This window comes from Nicotiana tabacum, chromosome 12 (assembly GCF_000715075.1).
Source record: "Nicotiana tabacum cultivar K326 chromosome 12, ASM71507v2, whole genome shotgun sequence".
NCBI classification, from domain to species: domain Eukaryota; kingdom Viridiplantae; phylum Streptophyta; class Magnoliopsida; order Solanales; family Solanaceae; genus Nicotiana; species Nicotiana tabacum.
Genome location: NC_134091.1, coordinates 73220978 through 73246834, shown reverse-complemented (window position 1 = coordinate 73246834; position 25857 = coordinate 73220978).

Sequence of the window (25857 nt, the reverse complement as noted above, 5' to 3'; positions counted from 1 at the left end):
TATAGGATCATTGAATGAAGGTTGTTATATTTTGATTTGATCGTCTGTGGCTATGGCATCCATCCAACAGTTGAACACTATTTATGTGCTGGAAGATCACGTGAAGCCTAGGCAATTCTATAAAGCGAACAATGAGGATGTTGAGTTTTTAAGGACATTGTTTTCCACGAGGATCTAGAGATTGGAGAAAATATGTGCTAATTTTCTAACTCAAAAATGGATGATCCATCCGTTTATGTTGGCAAAAATGTACTCTTCACATAACAAATGGAATGAGCTACACAATTTGCATTGAAGAGGAAGGCTGAGAGAAAAACCTGCAAGTAATTGGGTTGAAGCGGACCAGAGGTTCAAACTTTCTTGGCTGAAGATAAATCATTCCCATGGCAAACAGCGTTTATCAATATCTATTCTTAATAAATACTGACATAGAACAACGAATAAAAGTTACAACAAAACTAAGAAATCGACTATATATGTATATAGTGGGTGTGTTTGGTACGTGGGAAAATGTTTTAATTTCCTAGAAAATGTTTTCATGGAAAAAATGAATAGTTTTATCACTTATATTTCCTTGTTTGGTTGGTGAGTGGAAATTTTAATAATTTTTTATGCTATTCTCTTCACCTCTCTTCTCTCAAGTCCCCATGTTTCGTGTGCTCCCCCCCCCCCCAATACCAAAAGTTTTCTTATAAAAATTCACACAAACCCAACGGAACTAATGTGATGCTTTACTTTTTTACGCAAAAACAACATTGAAATTTGTGCTCTATAACTCGAAAGAAAATACTCTTTTTTGGTTGAAAAAGAAAGTACTCTTTCTATAACATGAAAAGAAAGTACTCATTTTGTTGAAATGAAAGAAAATACTTTTTTCTACATCATAAAAAGATTGAAATTAAAGAAAATACTTTTTCTACATCATGAAAAGAAAATACTCATTTTGTTGAAACGAAAGAAAATACTTTTTCTACGTCATGAAAACAAAATACTCATTTTGTTGAAATGAAAGAAAATACTCTTTCTTCATCATGAAAAGATTGAAATGAAAGAAAAGATTGAAATGAAAGAGCATATTTTTTCTACATCATGAAAAGAAACTATTTTTGTTAAAATGAAAGAAAATAGTTTTTACTGCATTATTTTGTTGAAATGAAAGAAAATATTTTTCTTCGTCATAAAAAGATTGAAATGAAAGAAAATACTTTTTCTACATAATGAAAAGATTGAAATGAAAGAATTTTTTTTTCTACATCATAAAAAAAGATACTCACTTTGTTGAAATGAAAGAAAATACTTTTTCTATATCATGAAAAGAAATACTCATTTTGTTGAAATGAAAGAAAATACTTTTACTGCATCATTTTGTTGAAATGAAAAAAAATACTTTTTACTATATCATTTTGTTGAAATGAAAGAAAATAACTTTTTTTACATCATGAAAAGAAAGTATTTTTTTGTTAAAATGAAAAAAATATTTTTTTATATCATAAAAAGAAAATATTCATTTGTTAAAATGAAAAAGGTATGCTATCTATAACATAAAAAGAAAGTACTATTAATAATATTTCAATTTAGGTTGAGGTTGAGGTCGGGGTGGGGGTGAGGGCGATGGTGGGTAGGTGGGGGTGGGGGATGGGGAATAGGGTAGGGACGATTGAAAAAGAGTTTTAAAAAATATTTTTCTTTATTTTGATAGGGAAAATATTTTTTTCCAATTGAAAAAAAATGAGTTCATGATTAAAATATTTTCCAGAATATTTAAGCCAACCAAACATGAAAAAATTGAAATATATTTTCCTTCATACCAAACACACCCAGAAACTACAATTGAATTCAATACAATTACCCCAAGCACTGATAGTACAAGTCATGACCCACTATGATTTAGATTTACAAAATCAATATGAAGAATAAATATAATATCTGTTTGAAGTTTACATATGTCAGGACCCGAAATCTCAACCTCGGGGTCGTGATGGCGCCTAACGTCTACTTGCTAGGCAAGCCAACATTAGTTAAATAATTTAATAATTAAACATGTCAAAACTAGATAATAATAATTATTAACGAAGATTAAAGCTAAAATACATGAAATAAACCCATAACATAACGCAGTCTAACTCAACCCCAGAAGTTTGGTGTCATAACTACATGAGCAACTAGAAGTCTACAAGTATAGTTTGAAATAAATACAACTGTCCGAATGAGATAAACACTAAAGATAGGAAATGGAATGGGACTTCAAGGTCTGCGAACCCCAGCAGATCTACCTCAAGTCTCCGAAGCAATGTGATCCGAGCAGACGCACCTCTAAGCACCGCTGAGACCAATATCACTATCTCCGCAAGAAGTGTAGAAGTGTAGTATGATTATAACGATCTAATGTACTCCGTAAGTGTCGAGCCTACCTCAACGAGGTAGTGACGAGACTATGACAAAAAACCTACATAAAACCCTGTACAAAAATATATAAAACATCAAACAAGTGTAATGATAAAATATTAACTGGGAGGAGACATGCAAAAGGGGAGATATAAGAAAAAAAAATTGTAAGTACGAAATCACAAAATAACATCTTCCGAAATAAGCAATAATATTGTAACGACTCGACCGGTCGTTTTGAGAATTTGCACTATGCTCAGAAGTTTGAGGGCATGAGTAGCTCCGTATGATGTATTATGAATTGTGTGAATCATCGGTTTTGGTTTTCAGGTTATTCGGAATTGATTTGGAAGAATGAATTTCATTGTTGAACCTTTAAGTTGGAAGAGTTGACCAAGTTTGACTTTTATGTATTTGACCCTGGAACAGAGTTTTGATGGTTCTGTTAGGTCCGGATGGTTATTTTAGACTCGGACATATGCCCCAACTTGTATTTGGATATTTCTAGAAGGATTCGACACTAATTGGCGAAAGTAGGAAATTTGAAGGTTTGGAAAGTTCACAAGTTTGACCGGGAGTTGAATTTGATGGTATCAGATTCAAATTGTTGTTTCAGTAATTAGAATAGCTTCGTTATGTCATTTGGTACTTGTGTGCAAAATTGGAGTTCATTCCGAGTTGATTTGATATCTTTCGGCGCGAGTTTTGGAAGTTGAAAGTTCAAGGTTTATTAATTTTGATTTGAGGTGCGATTCGTCATTTCGATATTGTTATGCGTGATTTGAGGCCTTGAGTGGGTTCGTGTTATGTTATTGGACTAGTTGATATATTCAGACGGGGTCCCGAGTGTCTCGGAAGAGTTTCGGATCGTTTGGATCAATTTTGGCTAAGGGTGCTGGTGGAAGGGTCTGGTATGATCGCACCTACGGCTGGTTTTGCGCAGGTGCGATGGTCGCAGAAGTGAGGTGAGAGATGGGTGAGTAAGATCGTAGAAGCGGAGATTTGGGCGCAGGTGCGATGGGCTGGAGCGCAAGAGCGAGGTCTTGCACAGGAGCAGATGGTGGCTCGCACCTGCGATGTCGCAGAAGCGAATATTTTATCCGTATGTGCAAAGGTTGAGTTTTCAGCTGGTTCCGCAGAAGTGTATATACTGTCGCATAAGCGACACCGCATAAGTGGCTAATTTATTCGCAAAAGGAAAGATGCCTGGACAGAAGCTATATATCGAGGGCCTAGCTATTTTATTCACATTTTGAGTTGGGGAGCTCGGACTTGAGCATTTTTGGAGGCAAATCAAGGATTGGGGTAAGTGTTCTCTATACGCTTTTGATCATATTTCATGAATTTATCTTCGATTTTGGCATTTGGATTATGAATTGTAAAGAGAAATTGGGGGTTTTAGTCTAAAATTTCATAGAGTGAGTTTTTGAGTTTTGAACATCGATTCGAAGTCGTATTTGGGTGAAACTAGTATAGTTGGACTCGTAATTGAATGGATTGTCGGATTATATAAGTTTCGTCGGGTTTCGAGGCGCGGCTCGGGTTTGACGTTTGGGTGGATTTTGGGCTTTTGAATTAAGGATTCGACCTTTATTATTTAGAATTGTTTCCTTAGGCATTATTTGATGTATTTGAGTTGCTTTTGAGTAGTTTCGAGCCATTCGGAGGTCGGTACTCGCGGGATGGCATTTTTAGAGCATCATTTGGCTTGTTCGAGGTAAGTAATACTTCTAAACTTGGTGCTGAGGGTATGAAACCCAGAATTATGTGTTATGTGATTGATGTTGAGGTGATGCACATGCTCGGTGACGGGTGTGTGGGCGTGCACCATGTCAATTGTGATTTAATCGATTCCATTGAACTATGTAGCTATCTTATCTGAACATTTTTACTGTACTCTATGTGTTATAGAACTTGAGCTGTAATTTATGCTAGAAATCATGTTATGCTATATGCTGGAACTATTGGGACCCACAATGGTCATTCTTTGCTATTGAGTTATTTTCTTAATTATAGTTATGTACTCAGTTGCATTCATCATTTCATATCATATCTCAGTTCTGTTATCGTATATTGTCACATCTCGTATCATTGATTAGAGCTGCTTAGCGTGAGTGTTGTGAGCCCGAGAGACTGGAGAGATTGATGACTGATTGAGGTCGAGGGCCTGTTGAGAGTAATATTTATGGGATCGGGCTGCACGCCGCAGCAGGGTTTATTAATTCATGCCAGGATTAGGCTTATTATAGCTCTTGGGCTGGATCGGCCCCTCCGGAGTCTGCACATCCACAGTGGGCGCGTTTGCTAGCTATTATTTACATTTGGGCTGGATCTACATGAGTTCATCACTTAGATGCATTGCATTTGATATGCGTACTTGAGATACATGCATAGAGATGTATTTCCTCATGACCCGATTTTGGTGACATTCATGATTTCACTTGCATATCGACATGTAGGTATAGAGATGTACTTTCCTCATGCTACCTGAAAATGAAACATCTTAATTATTGTTGAAAGATTTTGGGAACAATTATAGTTTTCAGACTTAGTTATACCTCTGGTGATTTGGTGAAAAGAACTGAGTTTTACTGACATCTTTGAAAAGCATGCCTATTTTCCGGAACTGTGAACGAGCTGAGCATTTTATCTATGAGTTGTTTCTTTAAGCACTTTATTATGTTATTATGAACTGTTGTTGGATATTGGTGTTGGATTCTGACCTTTGTTCCAGCTCGTCACTACTTTCAGCCTAAGGTTAGGTTTGTTACCTATTGAGTACATGGGGTCGGTTGTACTCATACTACACTTCTGCACCTTGCGTGCAGATGTTGGATGCTGATGTTACTGCATACGGTGGGAGCTAGATATGGAGATGTACCTGCGTTCCAGTTACGGCTATCACTTGTCCTTGGTAGTATTAGATTTGAATTCTGTTCCTTTACATTTCAAATAGATGTTGTAATTATTTCAATTCTATCTTGTAAAAATTTAAATCTTAGAAGCTCATGATTTGGACTACCAGTCCTTGGGAAATTCTTGTATAAAAATAGTTGTGTTATCATTTCTTCTCTTTATAAATCTCACTAAATTGGATAGTTGTTAACTGGCTTTCCTAGTGGGTTGGGTTAGGTTCCATCACGGCTAGTTGGATTTTGGGCCGTGACAAGTTGGTATCAGAGCTCTAGGTTCATAGGTTCTACAAGTCATGAGCAAGTGTCTAGTAGAGTCTTGCGGATCGGTATGATGACGTCCATACCTATCTTCGAGAGGCTACAGGGCATTTAGGATGAACTTCCCATATTTTTTTCCTTATCGTGCGACATTGATTCATCTTGAAGCGTAACTCTTTGAATTCCATCCACGCATTCATATGCGCATGTGCGCGCTCGGTATTAGCTGTGCATCGACGGCTTGTGATTCCATGGATGAGGTGCGAGATGTGATTTCTGTGTGCTGATGATGGGTCAGTCTGGAGGACTTGAGTCCGGGTTGTGACGGTGGGATTTCAGTTGTATGAGTATATGCTTTTGGACTTATATGTCCGGTAGTGCCCTATGAGTAGAATTTATGGCTCGGTGAGTGGTTGGATAGCTATATGATGAAATATGATGTGACTACGGGATGTGTTAAGATGTTTTGAATGTGACAGGAAGAGTTTGCTTGGGATGTGGAAAAGACTATTGGGTGCTTTATTTCTGTCTTGACGTGACGTATAGTGTCGAGTTATGAGTGTGTTGAAATTTTTTTCATGTTGTTTAATTGTGGAACGAAGTAGATTTTCATGTCTTGTTGTGAGTTCAGGCTTAGGAAGATTATGTGATGGCATAGTAGTTGTGGCTATGAAAGGTTATAAAGAGATGTCAGTTTGAAGCTAAGCAGGTGGGTTATCACCTGCGGGGTAATCTACGGATGTGTGATCCTTATGATATTGTGTGGAGGCTTTATTTTCTACCAGTGGGTTATATTTGTGCGATTTGAGTTTGGATCGATTGTAATAGTTGACCTAACCGTCACGTGGATGTATGCGATCTTAGTAGATGATTTGAGGTACTATATGGTTTGTGTTATGTGAACTTATGAAGGATTTAGTTGAATCTCCCTACGGTATTATGGAAGTAATAGAGTATGGGTCTTGCGAGTTATCGAGTGTTTTGATCTATGGCTTTGAGAAAAGTGGGGGAGTCTGCTATCACCGATTTGATTGCATGGTTATGTGTTGTGCTGGTTTCGGTTTGAGGCATACTTGTGAATTGGTTATGACTTACAGAGTCTGGTTTTGAGGATGACTTCAGCAAGGAAACTTCTGGATGCATGATGTATTACACTTTAGGGGTATATGGAAACCGTGGAATGATTTGAGTTTGTTATTCATGACGGATGTGGTGTGCATGGAGTGGGGGTTCACTCGGTTGTTTAGAGGTGTGGGTTACTTCTTTGGGTATTGTCGCGCTAATGGGGCACAAGTCGTTTGGTCCGGTTGGGCGGTGCGATTTAGATTTGAGCAGAGTGGGTGACTCTCGAGAAGGTTCTAATGGATTCAGGATTTATAAGTAGCAATCAAGAATTTTGCAGATTTGTATATGACTAGAATCTGATATTTAAGCTGGATGGTGTCAAGGCTTGTGGCATTTCTATATCATTATGTATTCTACATTTTAGCATCAGGAAGGTGAAGGAAACAACTTTAGATTCACAAAAGGTGTCTTCTGAGTGGGTGTCTTGGCTGTGGTACTTTGGGGGTGCTTAAGAGGGAATACATTAGCTTTTGGGCCTTTGAGGATGTGGGGTGAGTTTGGTTGAGGATCAGGGTATTATGGCGAGGATGAGTGTCAACCTTAGGGTAAGTCGGAAGGAACTCAGAGAAATAGGACAACTTGGTAGTAGGTTGGATTAGTACGGTAATGGGTATGATTGGTTCCTTGGGTACCTATGATGTGGTGAGTCTCTACGGATGTTTTGTGGAAATTATCTTGGGTTTGGCGACCTGCGCGGCTTGGTTGAGTTAGAGATATTCATTTATGATGGCTTGGTTAGGTGCAAATGGGTTTCGAAGAGTTCTCGATGGTTTTTACCACTGTTTGAGATGGATATTTCCTACCGGCGCAAGGAGCATGTTGCGTATTGTGATTTTCTCCTGGATAGGATCAAATGGAAGGTTTCTGAGTGATCGAGTATGTATTCTGCTGGACTCAGAGTTGATTGTGAGATTCTCATACTTTTCATATGATGTCATTACAGATGCGGTGTGTTGTGTAGGGTTGAGATTTGTATGTGCAAGGTCACGGTCCGGAATTGGAGTGAAGGTCATGAATTATGGATAACATGGATAGTTTCAGATATTTAGATGAATGTTATAACTACTTGGTAATTCCTGAGAAGGGTGCACATTTCCGAAGGCGTACTGTGTGTTGACTTACGGATGCTTCATTAGTATTGCAGTACTCGCCTGGTTGATTGACTGCTGATATTCAGATTTTTGCTATATGGCACGAAAGAATTTTAGAAGTATCCATCGTGGGATGATCGTGTATGAGAGATGTGTTAGCTATTTGGGCGATGGAGTTGGGATCAGATATGGTGAGTCGTGTGTTCTAAGGATTTGGAGACCGAGGATTCTCAGAAGCAGATTATTTCGTGGTTATGGACTGTGAAGGTGTGGATAAAGCTAGCAGATGATAGTATGTGTTATGTTTAGGTCATTATGGACCTTCAAAGGGTTATTTATCTATTTGTGGATGACCAGAGTGGATTTGGGGCCCATTTGGTAGACCCAATGAGGATGTGTATTCTACACAAGTCAGATTGGTTGACTCTGTACTGCTATTGTTGAGGGATGTGCCATTTGGTAGAGTTAAGCATATTCATGTTGTGATATGATCTATGTGTTATCCTTCTATGCTACGAGGGGTTGTGATTTGTTAGTTATAGGCACACATGGTGCGTTTTTGTTTGGGTCTTGTAGCGAGATTTGAGCGAGATGGTTATTGGGGTGTCGAATGGTTGATTGCGCCTTGGTTATGTTCTCTCCGGACTGTGGTATATTGTGCTAGTTGCTTCTCCATGGTTATGGTCATACACTTCGTGTATTTGATGTCGAATTGCGTGTAGTTGTTGATTTTGAGCATGGTGGCTTGAGGTATTTCATATGGACCAGTGTTTGGATGGGGTCACACATTGCAGCGTGATTATGTCGGGATATGATCCTTTCTATTAGATTCGCATGTCTCTGTTCTACTATGTATGATGGGTTCGTAGCATTGCGGTTGTGGTGGTACTTATTGAGCTTGCGGGGCGGTTCTCTCATTTGAATCATTTTTCTATGTTTGTGCCCACTTGAATTGTTGTGTATTGGTGCACAGATTACACGGTTCATGGCTTAAAGTTGTATTGGTGTGGCATGTCAGTAGGGTGGCTATATTTGATAAGATGAGGACATTGGACCTAGAATGGGTGCTATTGGATTTGAATGCGGTATATTTGGAAGGATAATATTGGGAGTCGGCATAGAAATTGGCTATAGTTCTTGTCGAAGAAGGGAGAGTTCCATGTTTTGCTTATTTTATAAGTGGTTACGAGTTTTTGCGTGTTTCTTTCGTCACCGGCAGTGTACGAAGGTTTTAGAAAGGGGTTTTGTTTGATATGAGGTTTATTACCGGTATCGAGTTGTTTTGAGTAGCTTCTGTGATCGAAAGTTATTAATATGAGTACTTGAGTTATGTGGTATATCATGTGATTTTGTCTTGGGTTATGGTTATGGCTTGATGCAACTGGTTTAGACTTATACAGTGTGTAGATGCAAGATTTGGGTCTTATAGGAAATTTCGGATGTTGTAAATGGAATCTAAGGTTTATGGGCTAAGGTCGAAGTAATGATCTCCAGTTATGTTGTGTTGTCAGGCCTATATGGAATAGGGTGACGTGGGGTCACCCCCGAGTATGTGCATGGTAAGGTTATATAGCGATTGATGGCTTTGGAATGACTATCGGCACGTTCGAGGATGAACGTATGTTTAAGTGGGGGAAGATGTAACGACCCGACCGGTCGTTTTGAGCTTTTGCACTTCGTTTGGTAGTTTGAGGGCATGAGTAGCTCCGTATGATGTATTATCACTTGTGTGAATCGTCGGTTTTGGTTTTCAGGTTATTCGTAATCGATTTGGATGAATGAATTTCATTGTTGAAGAGTTGACCAAGTTTGACTTTTGTGTATTCGACCCCGGAACGAATTTTTGATGGTTCCGTTAGGCCGAATGATGATTTTGGACTCGGGCATATGCCCGGATTTGCATTTGGATATTTCTAGAAGCATTCAGCACTAATTGGCAAAAGTGGAAAATTTGAAGGTTTGTAAAGTTCACACATTTGACCGGGAGTTAACTTTGATGGTATCGAATTTGGATTGTGCTTCCGGGAATTGGAATAGCTTCGTTATGTCATTTGGGACTTGTGTGCAAAATTTGAGTTCATTCCGAGTTAATTTGATATGTTTCGGCGCGTGTTTTGGAATTTGAAATTTCAAAGTTCATTAATTTTGATTTGAGGTGATTCATCATTTTGATGTTGTTATGCGTGATTTGAGGCCTTAAGTAGGTTCGTGTTATGTTATTGGACTAGTTGGTATATTCGAACGGGGTCCCGAGTGGCTCGGAAGAGTTTCGGACGAGGTTAAGATCGTTTGGATCAATTTTGGCTAAGGCTGCTGGTGGTAGGATCTGGTGTGATCGCACTTGCGGCTGGTTTTGCACAGGTGCGATGGTCGCATAAGCAAGGTGAGAGCTGGGTGAGGAAGATCGCAGAAGCGGAGATTTGGGCGCAGGTGCGATGGGCTGGAGCATAGGAGCGAGGTCTTGCACAGGAGCGAATGATGGCTCGCACCTGCGATGTCATGGAAACAGATATTTTGTCCATATGTGCGAGGGTTGAGTTTTCAGCTAGTTCCGCAGAAGCGGATGTACTGTCGCATAAGCGACGCCGCATAAGCGGCTAATTTGTTCGCAAAAATGAAGATGCCTGGGCAAAAGCTATATATCGAGGGGTTGGCTATTTTATTCACATTTTGAGTTGGGGAGCTCGGATTTGAGTGATTTTGGAGGCAAATTTCATCACAAGGATTGGGGTAAGTGTTCTCTATTCGCTTTTGATCATATTTCATGAATTTATCTTCGATTTTGGCAGTTGGATTATGAATTATAAAGAGAAATTTGGGGTTTTAGCCTAAAGTTTCATAGAGTGAGTTTTTGAGTTTTGAACATTGAGAGTCGGTTTTGGGTGAAACTAGTATGGTTGGACTCATAATTGAACGGGTTGTCGGATTTTATAAGTTTTGTTGGGTTCGAGGCGCGGGCCCGAGTTTGACTGTTTTATCGATTTTGTGCTTTTGAAGTAAGGATTCGACCTTTATCATTTGGAATTGTTTCCTTAGGCATTATTTGATGTATTTGAGTTGCTTTTGTCTAGTTTCAAGCCGTTCGGAGATCTGTACGTGCGGGATGGCATTTTTGGAGCATCATTTGGCTTGTTCGAGGTAAGTAACACTTCTAAACTTGGTGCTGAGGGTACGAAACACCGAATTATGTGTTATGTGATTGATGTTGAAGTGATGCACATACTAGGTGACGGGCGTGTGGGTGTGCACCGTGTGAATTGTGATTTAGTCGATACCATGGAATTGTGCAGTTATCTTATCCTGTAAGCCCCCGTAAAAGTTTACCTAAAACCTGGGGTTTCGTGGTGCCGAAGTGGACTTTGTTTGAATAACTATGTATTTATAAATTTGTATTCTATGAAAATGCTAAGAGTTTACCTTCTATGAATTATGTATCATTTGTACAATTGATGTTAAGGGTGTTTCTTTTCTTGTTATACTGTTCGTGAGGCCACAGTTGCTGTTGTTTTTATGTTATGTTGCATCGTTGGTTCATGTATATGTTGTTAGGGTTGGTTTCTGCGATTCTCTGACAGATGGACAGGCCCAGTTACAGGGGAAACTCTGGCGAAAAGTTTGGAAATTTGGGGAGTTAGTTAAAAGTTTGGAACTGTTGGTATGTGTTATAGCATCTGAGTCACATTAGTTTCTAATGGCAGATTTTGGCCCTCATTCGAGGACGAATGTTCTTAAGCGGGGGAGGATGTAAGGCCCCATAAAATTTTACCTAAAACTCGGGGTTTCGTGGTGCCGAAGTGGACTTATGTGTTGATGATTGTAGATATTAGCTCGCCGCTGTTCAGACTTTTTGGGTTGAACAGTGCGTTGGGGAGTTGAAGAAATTTTTTGGAAGTACAGGGCATTTCTACGGTCTATTCTGCGGTGGCAGAACTGATCTGCGGACCGCAGATCTGCCGCAAATTGAAGCAGAAACTTGGGGAAAATTTTGGACCATTATGCGGCCGAATAATCATTTTGCGGGCCGCATAACCCATCGCACATCAAGAACAAAAATGATTTCGGAGGGAAGCTCTGCGTCGCATTATGCGACCGTAGAATAGGTCTGCAGACCGCAGACCGGTTGCAGAGTGAGGTAGAAGTGCCCTGTTCTGGAGGGCCATTGTGCTGTCCATTTTGCGGACCGCAGAAACGTTATGCAGTCGCATATGCGACTGCAGATCTGCATCGGGGATTCATTTTTTCTAATTTTTGACCCGACCCTATATCGATATATCGAAGTAAAGGGCCACTTTTGAAGCAAAAATCTGATATTTCTAGAGAGAAGGATTACCATAGAGTGAGAGGGGAAGTTCCTAAGCTTATTGATCATTAACTCTTGCTCAAAGTTGAAGAATTCACAAGAAAATTCATTAGGTCTTCATCCTAGAGGTAAGATTCTACTCCCTAGCCCTCAATTTCGTGATTTTACAGAAAATAGGTAATGAGAATAACAATTCTTGGGTGTGGGAGTTGTCCATTATGCATGCATATACTATCAAGGGTTGGGGGAAGAATGTTGAACTAAATTGGGTAGACTTTGGGTAGAGGGATGGAGGAATCCACCATAGGAGGACCTTGAAATCATAATACCCACCTAGTGTTTGCGAAAATGCTCAAATGAGCTGGAACCATAAACTCTCTCCTAATTTGTGTCCAATTTTGCTATATTTCTAAATAGATCAAAGATGCTAAGAATTCTGGAACATTGTAGTAATTTAAGAAGCTCGAGGCGAAGTATGTTGGCTAAACTCATCTCTTAGAATTGAACCCCACAATATCCTTGTAAGTCCCGAGTTGTTCATTATGAATTGATTATTCCGAATAAGCCTTGTGTCGAAAGATATATGTTCAATATGTATTCCAATGTTTTTGTTATGTTTTATTCTATATGAAAATGTGCTCGAAGCATGGGTTGCATACCCAAATGTTATACCTTTAAGTCGTGATTCAAATGAAGGCTATTATGTCAAATTGTGTAAGAAATCTCAATGCATTTAACATTCTTATTTGCTCAGTATGTGTACTTAAAGTCTTGAATAGAAATGCTCTATTGTTGATGATCCGTGATAATGTTTGAAAGTGAAAGAGATGAATCTTAAGTATGAAATACGACCAACGTGCCAAGAGTGACATTGTGTTATGGCCATTGGTGCCAATGAAATGAATGATATATAAACGATAATGAAATGAGTTGTCAATCCTTTAAATAAATAAACACCCTGGGAGTATCGTTAGTCACCGAGGAAGGGTAGGTTGAAATAACCTAACCACGAAACTACACGTGCCGGTGTAGGAGTGAATTGTGATTGTACCCCTTCATTGGGATGAGATTGATGTGATGAGAATATTCCCCTTTATTGGAATGAGATGATTGCTAGAAAATGGTGATGTCGATCCACACGGCATTGTGGTAAGACAGCCTAGTCGGTCAGGTCGTGATCGGACGCCATGCCGCACACATAGTGGTGATAGTGATTGAAATTATGATTGAAACAATGATTGAGACTGAGATAATAATTGTGATTGTGGTTGATTTCTTTGGGTGAGACGTCCTAGCCGATCGGGCTGTGATCGGACTCCGTGCAAAAATCACGGTGGTATATCGGTGCTAATATCTCCCAACCTAAAATGATGGAAATTTACTTGACACTTATCTTACTCCTAATTTTGATGTTTTAGTATTGTCCGAGGCTTCCATTGATTTATGATTGTCCTTCTTTGTGTTATCATCCGTTCTAGCGAGAGGGTGTTTAGCCTTACATACTAGTACTATTCCATATGTACTAACGTCCCTTTTGTCGGGGGCGCTGCATCTTTAATGGATGCAGGTGGTTCTGCAGCAGGCGGCATTGGTCATTGATAGCAGTACACCCTCTTCTCGGCAGATCTGGTGAGCCCCACTTCATTCGGGGTCGTGTATCTTTTGTCCCATGTGTTATCATAGTATTTTGTAACCATAGAGGCTCTGTAGACATAGTGTGGGTTGTATATGGGTATTGGGAAAGTCAAACTAGCCTTGTTGTATTTGTATCACTTGTTTCACTTTAACTATGAAAGTGAATGTCTTTTGAGACTATAAAATGAAGCGACTAATGGTAATGGAATTGGTGTAGTTCAAGGAATCCACTTAATGTTTAATTAATGATATAAATGTATTTTCTCTTTATTCATGGGAGAGTTTGGGTAGAAGGCATTGTACAGGCTTGCTCGGCCGGGGTATCTCGGTTGAGCACCGGTCGCGCTCCCCGAGGTCAGGGCATGACATATCCGAACATTTTTACTGTACTTTATGTGTTAGAGCACTTGAGCTGTAATTTATGCTAGAAATCATGTTTAAGCTATATGCTGGAAATATTGGGACCCACAGTAGTCGATCCTTGCTGTTGAGTTCTTTGCTTAATATCAGTTATATACTCAGTCGCATCATTATTTCATATCATATCTTAGTCTCTGTTATCGTATATTTTCACATCTCGTATCATTGATTAGGGCTGCTTAGCATGAGTGTTGTGAGCCCGAGAGACTGGAAAGATTGATGACTGAGTGAGGCTAAGGGCCTGTTGTGAGTGATATTTATGGGATCGGGCTGCACACCGCAGCATGCTTTATTGATTCATGCCAAGATTTGGCTTATTATAGCGCTTGGGCTGGATCGGCCCTCCGAAGTCTGCACATCCACAGTGGGCGCGATTGCTAGTAATTATTTATATTTCGGCTGGATCTGCCCTGGTTCATTTGCATTGGGCTGGATTTGCCCTGGATTTATTATGTTTGGGTTGGATATGCCCTATACAGTATGGAGTGACTGAGTGTGCTGAGTATCAAGCATGGTGAGTGAGAATACGAGACAGTAACATTGAGTACTCTGAGAGTGTGAGTACATGAGTTCATCACTGAGATGCGTTGCATTTGACATGCATACTTGAGATACATGCATAGAGATGTATTTCCTCATGCTACCCGATTTTGGTGACATTCATGATTTCACTTGCATATTGACATGTAGGTATAGAGATGTACTTTCCTCATGCTACCTGAAAATAAAACATCTTAATTATTGTTAAATAAATTTGGGAAAAATTACGGTTTTCAGACTTAGTTATACCTCTGGTGATTTAGTGAAAAGAACTGAGTTTTACTGATATCTTTGTAAAGCATGCTTATTTTCCGGAACCGTGAACGAGCTGAGCATTTTATCTCTGAGTTGTTTCTTTCAGCACTTTTATTATGTTATTATGAACTGTTGTTGGATATTGGTGTTGGACTCCGACCTTGGTTCCAGCTTGTCACTGCTTTCAACCTAAGGTTAGGTTTGTTGCCTATTGAGTACATGGGATCGGTTGTACTCATACTACACTTCTGCACCTTGCATGCAGATGTTGGATGCTGATGTTGCTGCATACGGCGGGAGCTGGATCTGGAGATGTACCTGCATTCCAGTTATGGCTATCACTTATCCTTGGTAGCATTAGACTTGAATTCTATTCTTTTACATTTCAAACAGATGTAATTATTTCAATTCCATCTTGTAAAAATCTATATCTTAGAAGCTCATGATTTGTACTACCAGTCCTTGGGAAATTCTTGTATAAAAGCTTTTCTATTATCATTTCTTATTTTATTAAGTCTCACTAAATTGGATAGTTGTTAACTGGATTACCTAGCTGGGTGGGTTAGGTGCCATCACGGCTAGTTGAATTTTGGGCCGTTACAAATATAACCAAGGAAATAATCAAATTCAGAAATCAAACAAGATAATGAAATGGAGATGGCACGACATCATCCTTCGTGCTTTTACTCTTGTTCTCACCATGTAATATCATAAAAAAATGGTATGGCATCACCCTTCGTGCTTTTACTCTCAACATCTCTCAATATATGATAATGAATACAAATAAGGCATGGCAACACCCTTTGTGCTTTTCTCTCTTCCTTGCCAATCAACAATACCAATCCAACTAATAAAAAGTCAAGGCGGGAAACAATTTCACTTCATTTATAGTGTCATGATATCATACTCAACTTTCAAAAATCCCAACGTCTTCATATAAACAATAAATATGAGACGAATAATTAAAAGTAATAATCTAAACTAAGCATGGAGAACAAAGTCAAATAAACAACTTAGAACAAAGAAACAATTCCCACACGCATGTTTTAAACCAATTACAATGCATATGTACTTGTCACCTCATATATACGCCATTTTCACACATAATTCATATATCAAATAAACCAACAAGTTCTAATTCCTCAAGTCAAGGTTAACCACGACACGTAGCTCACTCCGCAACCAAATCAATGCTCAACCGCAGATTTTCCTTTAGAATAAGCCTCCAAACCAATCAAATCCTACCAAATATAGTTCAAATAATTTAAAATAGGCTTTAGAAACTACCCACAAGTGAAAAAGATTCAATCTTTAATGATTTTGGAAAAAGTCAACAAAAGTCAACCTCGGGCTCGCTTGGTCAAAACCCGAGATTCGGACCAAAACCAAATTATCCATTCACCCCCGAGCCCGGTTACATGATTTGTTTCGAAATCAAACCTCAATTTGAGGTCTAAATCTCAATTTTACAAAATCCGTAATTTCTACCATGAAAACCCTAGATTTGATGTTTAGAACACATGAAACGTAATGGGTAATTGTGAAAATTTGATTAAAGTTGCTTACCAATAATTTTGGGAAGAAGTTCCTATCGAAAAATCGCCTCTAGAGTGTTTAGGGTTGAGAAATGGTGTAAATTGAGCGAAGTCTTGATTTTCCCCTCTTTTACCTAGCTGCGGATATCGCAATTGCGAGTATCGCAAATATGAGACAAGGGTCGCAAATGCAAACCCTGCCTCAGAAGCCCAGATGTCGAAAATGTGACATAATGTTTGCAAATGCAGACAACCACCCATCACTAATGCGGCAAGAAGCTTCGCAAATGTGAAGCAGACACAAATGGCTTGTGATCGCAAATGCAACCACTTCCTTCGCAAAAGCGAACGACCACAGTTCGCAAAAGCGAACAAATACTTTGCAAATGCGAGGTTACCCAATCGCAGGCCCTACTTGCAAATGCAAACTTTCGTCCGCAAAAACAAGGCTTGCAAATGCGAGATCTGCAACATAACACCAGAGCTAGAAGGACACCAGCTGACTTCAAATCATCAAACTAATCCGAAATGCGTCTGAAACTCACAAATAGAAAAATGGACCTATACCAAGTCCCGGAACTAAAATCCGAACCCAATAGCTATAAAGTCAACCTACGGTCAAACCTAGGAAATCTTTAAACCTTCAAGTTACTAGCTTTCGACAAAACAAGTCAAATCAAGTTAGGCACTTCCAAATTTACTTCCGGGTATACGCCCAAGTCTAAAACTGTGATACAGACCCCCAGGATCGTCAAAATACCGATTTGCAGTCGTTTACACAAAATATTGACCGTAGTCAACACAAGTTATTTTTAAAGTCAAGAATCATGTTTACTTCAAATTTTCACGTAAAATATTTCCAAAAAAAATGCTGACTGTGCATGCAAATTGAGAGACACGAAATGGAGCTAATAGAGGTCTCGAAATATGAAAATATGGGCCAGAACTCAAAATGACCTAATCTGATCGACACATTCTCACCTCTAAAAGAAATGTTCTTCCTCGAACGGGCATAGAAAATTACTTGGACTAGTGAAAGGGTAGGGGTATTTGCTCCGCATGTCGGACCCGGACTCCCACGTAGCTGCCTTGATTGGCTGACCTCTCCACTGTACTCTAATAGAAGGATAACTCTTAGACCTCAACTTCCGGACCTTCCATGCTAGAATAGCCACCAGCTCCTCTTGATAAGTCAAATCCTTGTCCAATTGGACTGAGCTGGAACATAATACATGGGACGGATCATTGTGATACTTGTAGAGCATGGAAACATGGAACACCGGGTGAACTGCTGATAAGCTAGGTGGCAATGCAAGCTTGTAGGTCACCTCACCAACTATCTCAAGGATCTTAAAGGGTCCAATATACCTAGGGCTCAACTTTCCCTTCTTCCCGAATCTCATCACAGCCTTCATGGGTGAAACCCGGAGCAAAACCCTCTCTCCAACCATGAATGCAACATCACGAACTCTCTGATTGGCATAACTCTTCCGCCTAGACTGTGTTGTACGAAGTCGATCCTGAATCATCTTGACCTTTTCCAAGGCATCTCGAACCAAATCAGTACCTAACAACAGAGCCTCTCCCGTCTCAAACCAACCAACTGGAGAACGACACTGCCTCCCATATAAGGCCTCATAAGGAGCCATCTGAATACTCGATTGGTAGATATTGATGTAGGCAAACTCCGCAAGCGATAAGAACTGGTCCTAAATATCCCCGAAATCCATAACACAGGCTCGAAGAATATCCTCCAAGATCTTAATGGTGCGCTCGGACTGTCCGTCTGTCTGGGGGTGAAATATTGTACTCAACTCAACCCATGTGCCTAACTCAACCTAGACGCCTCCTCTGTTTTTCTCTCTAGGAATGGCGACTTGAATCCTTTTATGGCTGTCTCGCCCTCTCCCCAGCCTTTGGCTATGGGAGAGCCATCAATTAAACCTACATATGCTGCTCAAATACAATCCAAATTAGAAACGCAAACAACAACAAAAACAATTTTGAAACCGATTTAACATTTACATGGCGAGCCAACTGTTTGTTTTACCATGGAGGAACATCAAGAATTTTCTATGTAGGAGGGATTATACCAAGTTGTCATCTTTAAACTCTCTCCAGGTATGCCAGATCTCAAAGATCTGAGAGTTTTACTGCCAAAACATCTAGGAATAAAAGGTCGTTGTCTTGTAGGTTTACTCGCACCATGACAAATTATGTTAAGGTTTGATCAACATGAAGATTATGTTCTTGCCTTGTCTCGTGCAGTAAATTACTTTTTATGGAATGGGAATGAACATCAATATAGAGTTTTTCCCTAGACAATAGGTTTTAATCCAAAGGAAGAAACTACAATGGCAGTGGTTTGGATTTCGCTGCCGAATTTGTCGCCGGAGTTATTTGCAATCCGTTCATTGTTATCAATCGCTTATGCTACTGGAAAACCTATTGCCATTGATAAAACAACACAAATTAAATTCGGACCAAGCACAGCAAGGGTAAAGGTGATATTAGACATAATGGACAAGCATCCCAAATGTGTGAGGCTTCAAAGTTTGGATAAAACTTATGGAAATATTAATGAAGTGTTTCAGGAAATTGTGTATGACAATCTGCCTTTGTATTGCAATTTTTGTAAACACCAGGGCCATGATGATAATACATGTTGACATCTATCGAAAAAGACACATAATGATACTGAGCTTGAAGAAGTTGAAGGTCTTCAACAACAAGCTGATGGGGAAAAATATAGTGGTGATTTGCGCCAACTTTTGAATGAGGGGAGGGGATTGAATATTATTATCAGTGATGACTCTACTCCTACAATAACTGATGGAAACAATGGGTAGCAGCAGGTCGCAAACACTAGAAATAATAGAGGTCCAATGTTAAAAGAAAACAATATCGAGCGACAATTAAAATCACAACCTGTTGGAGGACAAAAAGCTGCAAATATGCACAAGGATAAAGTGTTGAATCCAGCAGCTAATCTTGGTTATGTAGGTGATGCCTCAAAGATAGATAAGGGTCCACCAAAACCTACACATGACGTTCCTGCTAGTATAGCCTTAGCAATTTTAAATGTTGTGAATCCGATTGTGCAAGGTTATGATAAGCTGGATCATCCTTCTGATGCAAATGGTGAATCAACTTAAAAACCAGATGACTTTAATGCTAAAGTTGTGAATCATCAGGTGCAAGAATATGTAGGTGCTGAAGTTTTGGAGTGTGCAACTGATACAGTTTCAAAGACAGTGAATAAAGCTTCAGCTGGAGTTGAACAGACTGCTACTAGGCTATTAAATTCTACTGATACAGGGAATACAACTGTTGATAGAGCTGCATTTATTGTTGTTAATTCTATGGCTAAAGGAGCTAGGCAGGAACTTGAAGCAACACACAATACTAAACCTGAACACTGGCCAGTCGTGCAGCGAGCAAATGCATCTCTAAGCAAAAAGAATGGTTCAGTTCACACAAGTTAGGCAAATACATCAAAGGAAGTTAACAGCTCTAACTCTTTTGACAATTTTGATAAGTGAACCAGTAGTCAATGATGTTGGAAATAGGTGCAGCAGCTTGAATCTGAAGTAGTCTCAAAAACCAGTCATTCAAATACGCCAGGCAGTGCAAAACAGAAGCAGAATTTAAAAACTACAGGTGCTCCAATGAATGTTTCAAAAGATGGTTCTTTTAGCTAGCAAATAGTCCCAGTTTCCAGCAGTAACAAGGGAGGTCAAAGCAGCGACAATTTGGCTATGTTTTCGGGTGTTCGACAAAATTCTACAAAGGGCAGCGTGACAACACTTTTAAAGGGAGATTCCAGCACTCCTAGGAAATTTCTATTGTCCACAGGTAATGAAAATTATGTTGAGAGAAGTCAAGCTTCAATGAAGGAGGACAACGTTAGCGATGGTGGTAGAAAACACGAACACGATCTAGCTCGTGTTGTTGTGACAAGAACCAAAACTTGGGCAGACCAAGTGGAGAAAGATGAAGAGGATTATGTCGATGATAGTAAAGTTCAGGAAGATGAATATGAGAGAGATACTCAGCTTTCAAGTAGCCCACCAAAAACAATGATTTCAGGTCAAGACCGAGCACTTTTGGATGCTTTAGATAGTCAAAAACATCAAAAAGGTGCATACAAGGTACTTGCACACGGGCTGAAAATTCTAGGTAATCAACTCATCAATAATGTTCCATTACAGGAACCTATTAGCATTGTTACAACAACACATGAACAAATAAACAATGTGACCTCAAAGATGGCTGAAAATGCGCATAAAAAATCGGATAAGAACAAAAAAACTCAATTGAAAGATTCAACGATAAAACCTAATGCCATGGTTGTGAAGAGGCATGAACCATTAAATATGGTTGCACAGAGAGTTGCTACACAACAACTAGAGAACAACTTACGTGTTGAAATTTGGGAAGAAGGCGAGGAAGAAGATTTGCTTGATTATTGCCGAGCTGAGGCGGCTAGATGTGGAGATTTATCTCCTACGCATAGTGGAAAAACAAATAAGACACACACAAGGGAGAATAGTTGGGATGGTAAAGTGAATGAAGGAGTAACACTTAGGATACTCCCAATGAGAGATGCAAAGCAAAAAGGGGCAGCCCCGACAATATCTAAGTTGTTAAAGAGGATTTTGAGGAGCTACAAATTGAAGTACTCACAAGTATCATGAATGAGAGGCAGGAATCTAATTTCTACCTTGTTTTATTTTATCATTTTCTAAGTATTATCATATGTAATATCATCATAGAGTGTGTTATAAACTCTATGATGATCATACAGTACTTAGTTCTTTCTAGTTCTTATTTTCTACATGCTTGCTAAAAGATGAGGTTGTTCATGCCTCAATAGGATTTGTAAGGTAAGGTCTAGCTCAGTATGTGTTTGCTATTTGTCTTATGCCTTTGGGAAATATCCTAACGGCTATGAGATCATTCACCTTCGCGAGACTTTGCCGGCAGCCATATCCTCGGCATGAGGCTGCCATCATAAGGCGATGGAGGCACATAACGATGATTATATAGCCAAGGCATAGAGGCAACATTACTGTAGCTTTTACCCCCTTACTTGTACACTTCTTTTGTGGTTTTTCTTTTATTATTAATAAAATACCCACTAGGTAGCCTGCCTAGTGGTAAAAAAAGAAAATGTGCCTAACTTACACTATACGACCCTCCAAAAATACGATGTGAACTACGTGCCCCGATCAAAAATAATGGACACCGTAGATTGCTGCCATCGAAATGAAATGCGCCAATTTGGTCAACCTATCCACAATGACCCATAATGCATCAAATTTCTTTAATATCCGTGGGAGCCCAACAACAAAATCCATGGTAATAAGCTCCCACTTCCACTCGTGAATCTCAAGTCTCTGAAGCAAACTGCCAAGCCTCTGATTCTCGTACTTCACCTGCTAGCAGTTCAAACACTGAGCCACATACTCTACTATATCTTTCTTCATTCTTCTCCACCAATAATGCTGCCTCAAATCCTGATATATCTTGGAGGCATCTGAATGAATGGAATACCGCGAACTGTGGGCCTCCTCAAGAATTAACTCATGCAGCCTATCCACATTGGGCACACAAATTCGACCCTGCATCCGCAACACCCCATGATCTCCAATAGAAACCTCATTGGCATCACTGTGCTACATCGTATCCTTTATGAAAAGCAAATGGGGGTCGTCATACTGACGCTCTTTCATGCGCTCATACAAAGAAGACCGAGAGACCGTACAAGCAAGAACTCGACTAGACTCAGAAACATCTAACCTCATGAACTGATTGGCCAAGGCCTGAACATCTGATGCTAGTGGTCTCTCACCAACTCGAATATATGCAAGGCTACTCATACTCACAACCTTTCTACTCAAGGCATCAACCATCATATTGGCCTTCTCGGGATGACACAAAATGGTAATATCATAGTCTTTTAACAGTTCTAACCACCTCTGCTGCCTCAAATATAGATCCTTTTTCCTAAATAAGTGTTGTAGACTCCAATGATTTGTGAATACCTCACACGACATGCCATAGAGGTAATGCCTCCAAATCTTCAATGCATGAACAATACCTGACAACTCTAAGTCATGAACAGGGTAATTCTTCTCACGAACCATCAACTGCCGAGACGCGTACGCAATCACCCTGCCATCCGACATCAATACTGCACCAAGCCCAATACGCGATGCATCACAATACACGGTGTAGGATCCTGAACCCGCAAGTAACACCAACACCAGAGCTGTAGTCAAAGCAATCTTGAGCTTCTAATTGCTCAACTCATACTCATCGGACCACCTTAATGGGGCACCCTTCTGGGTCAATATAGTCAATAGGGTTGCGATAGATGAAAACCCCTCCACGAACCATCAATAATAACCCGCCAAACCTAGGAAGCTCCGAATCTATATAACTAAAGTACGTCTAGGCCAGTTCTGAACTACCTCAATCTTCTTAGGATCTACTTTAATGCTCTCGGATGATACCACATGCCCCCAAAAGGCAACTAAATCTTACCAAAACTCACACTTTGAAAATGTGGCATATAACTGAGTATCCCTTAAGGTTTGAAGTATAATTCAAAGATGTTTCTCATGCTCCTCTCGACTGCGGGATTATACCAAAATATCATCAATGAAGACAATCAAAAATAATACTGATAGGGCTTGAATACCCAGTTCATCAAATCCATAAATGTTGCTGGGGCATTTGTCAAGCCAAATGCCATCACTATGAACTCATAATGCTCATACCAAGTCCAAAAAGCTATCTTAGGGACATCCGATGCCCTAATCTTCAACTGATGGTAGCCAGATCTCAAATCAATCTCTGAAAACACTTTGGCACCCTGAAGCCGATCAAATAAGTCTTTGATCCTCGGCAAATGATACTTGTTCTTGATTGTGAATTTGTTCAACTGCCGATAAGAAATACACGTCCTCATTGTACTATCCTTCTTCTTCACAAACAACACTGGTACACCCCAGGGTGAGACACTAGGTCTAATGAATCCCTTATCAAGCAAATTTTGCAATTGCTCTTTCAGTTCCTTTAATTCAGCATGGGCCATACGGTATGGTGGAATAGAAATGGGCTGAGTGCCTGTAGCCAAGTCAATACAGAAGTTGATATCTTTGTATCCCCAATAAATCTGCAGAAAATACCTCTGGAAACTCACGCACAACTGGTACTGAATCTATGGGAAGGAACCTCCGCACTAAGATGACGAATATAGGCTAAATATGCTAGACAACCCTTGTCGACCATATGTCGAGCCTTCACATAAGAAATAACCCTTCTAGTAGAATGACCAGGAGTCCTTCTCCACTCTAATCCAGGCAACCCCGACATGGCTAAGGTCACTGTCTTGGTGCGTGGCAGTCCAATATAGTGTGATAAGGTGACAGCCAATCCATGCCCAAAATAACATCAAAATCCACCATATCAAGAAGTAGGTGATCTACACTAGTCTCAAGGATCCCGATAGAAACCATACACGAGCGATAAACACAATCTACAACACTAGAGTATCCCATAGGCATGGACACATATACATGAGCACTCAAAGAATCACGAGGCATAAACAGATATAAAGCAAAATAGGATGACACATAGGAATAAGTAGAGCCCGGATCAAATAAAACTGAAGCATCTCTATGGCAAACTGGAACAATACTTATGATGACAGTGCCAGATGACTTTGCCTTAGGTCTAGCTGGAAATGTATAAAAATGGTGTTGGGCCCCACCATTCTGACCTCCGCCTCTCGAACTACCTCTAGCTGGCTAGCCTCCACCTCTAATGGCCTGACCTCCACCTCTATTGGCCTGACCTCCACCTCTAGCAGCCTAACCCCTATCTCTAGCTGGCTGAGCGGGCGGTGAAGAAACCGATGCCGGAACCATGGCACGAGAACTCTGTTGTGGCATGCCACCCTATGACCTAGGGCAAAATATTGCAACGTGCCTCGGATCTCCACAAGTATAACAAGCCCTCGACTGTTGTGACTGCTGACCCTGGAACTGCCCCTGTCGACCTGGATAACCAACCTGATAACTCTGGATCGGAGGTGCACTAATAGGAGCTGATGGTGCGTTGTAGGCTAGCTACTCAAGATTAGACCCATAAGAACCACGACTACCCAAAACACCATGAGATGCTTGAAGCGCTGACTAAATCGGCATAGGAGGATAGCCTATACCAAACGAACCTCTACCCCTAGATGAGGCACCACTGAAACCACCCAAATGACGAGGCCTCTTCTCACATACCGCCCCCTATCCTGACCACGAACCATCTCGATCTGTCTAGCAATCTCTTCGGCCCTTTGGAAAGAAATATCGTATCTGGTCTCCTTGGCCATCTGTAGCCTAATACTGAAAGTAAGTCCATCAATGAATCTTCTCCCTCTCTCCCTCTCAGTAGGTAGTAAGATAACTGCATGGTGAGCTAGGACCACAAATCGGGTCTCATACTGGGTATCAGTCATGCTACCATACTGAAGACGCTCAAACTGCCTGCGGTACTCCTCTCTCAAAGTGAAAGGAATAAACTTCTCCAAAAATAACTGCGAACCCTGATCCCAAGTGTGTTATGATGAACCAGCTGGTCTGCCCCACACCTAATCCTACCACTATCTCTTGGCCGAACCGGTCAGCTGAAACACTGCAAAGTCTACTCCATTGGACTCAACAATACCCATGTTGCTCAGCACCTCGTAGTAACAGTCCAAATAATCATGTGGGTCCTTACAAAGTGCACCACTAAAGTGAATAGGGAAGAGATTTGTGAACTTATCCAAACTCATCAATCCCTCAGAAGACATCGCAGGCCTCTCCCCGGTCTGTATAGATACAATAGGCTGAACTACCCCAACTGGCGGAACTGCTCTGATATATGGGAGCCATCTGCTCCGGAGTGTGAGTAAAGGGAGTTTGTGCTGCTCCCCCAGCTTGAGAGACAGCTGGTGCCACCGAAAATGCACCGGTCTAGGCCACAATCTCCATAAGGCCCACTAAACGGACTAGAGCGTAGTGAAGCACTAGAGTGTCTATTAATCCCTATAGGACCTGAGCAGGTTTGACTGGTCCGGTCTGAGCTAGGATCTACTCCTCATGATCAATATGAGGCTCCACAATGGGTAGTGCTGCACGTGCTCTAGGATGAGCTCTCCCTCGACCTCGTCCTCTACCCCTGCTAGTGGCTGCAATAGGAGGCTCCGGCTCCTGCTCGGCTGTAGATGTTGTGCGTGTTCTTGCCATCTGTGAGAGAACAAGAGTGAAATGATTCAAACATCAATAATAGAATAGAATTGCACGATAGAGAAAGAAAGAAGTGAAATTTTCCTACAACTCCACTACTAATCT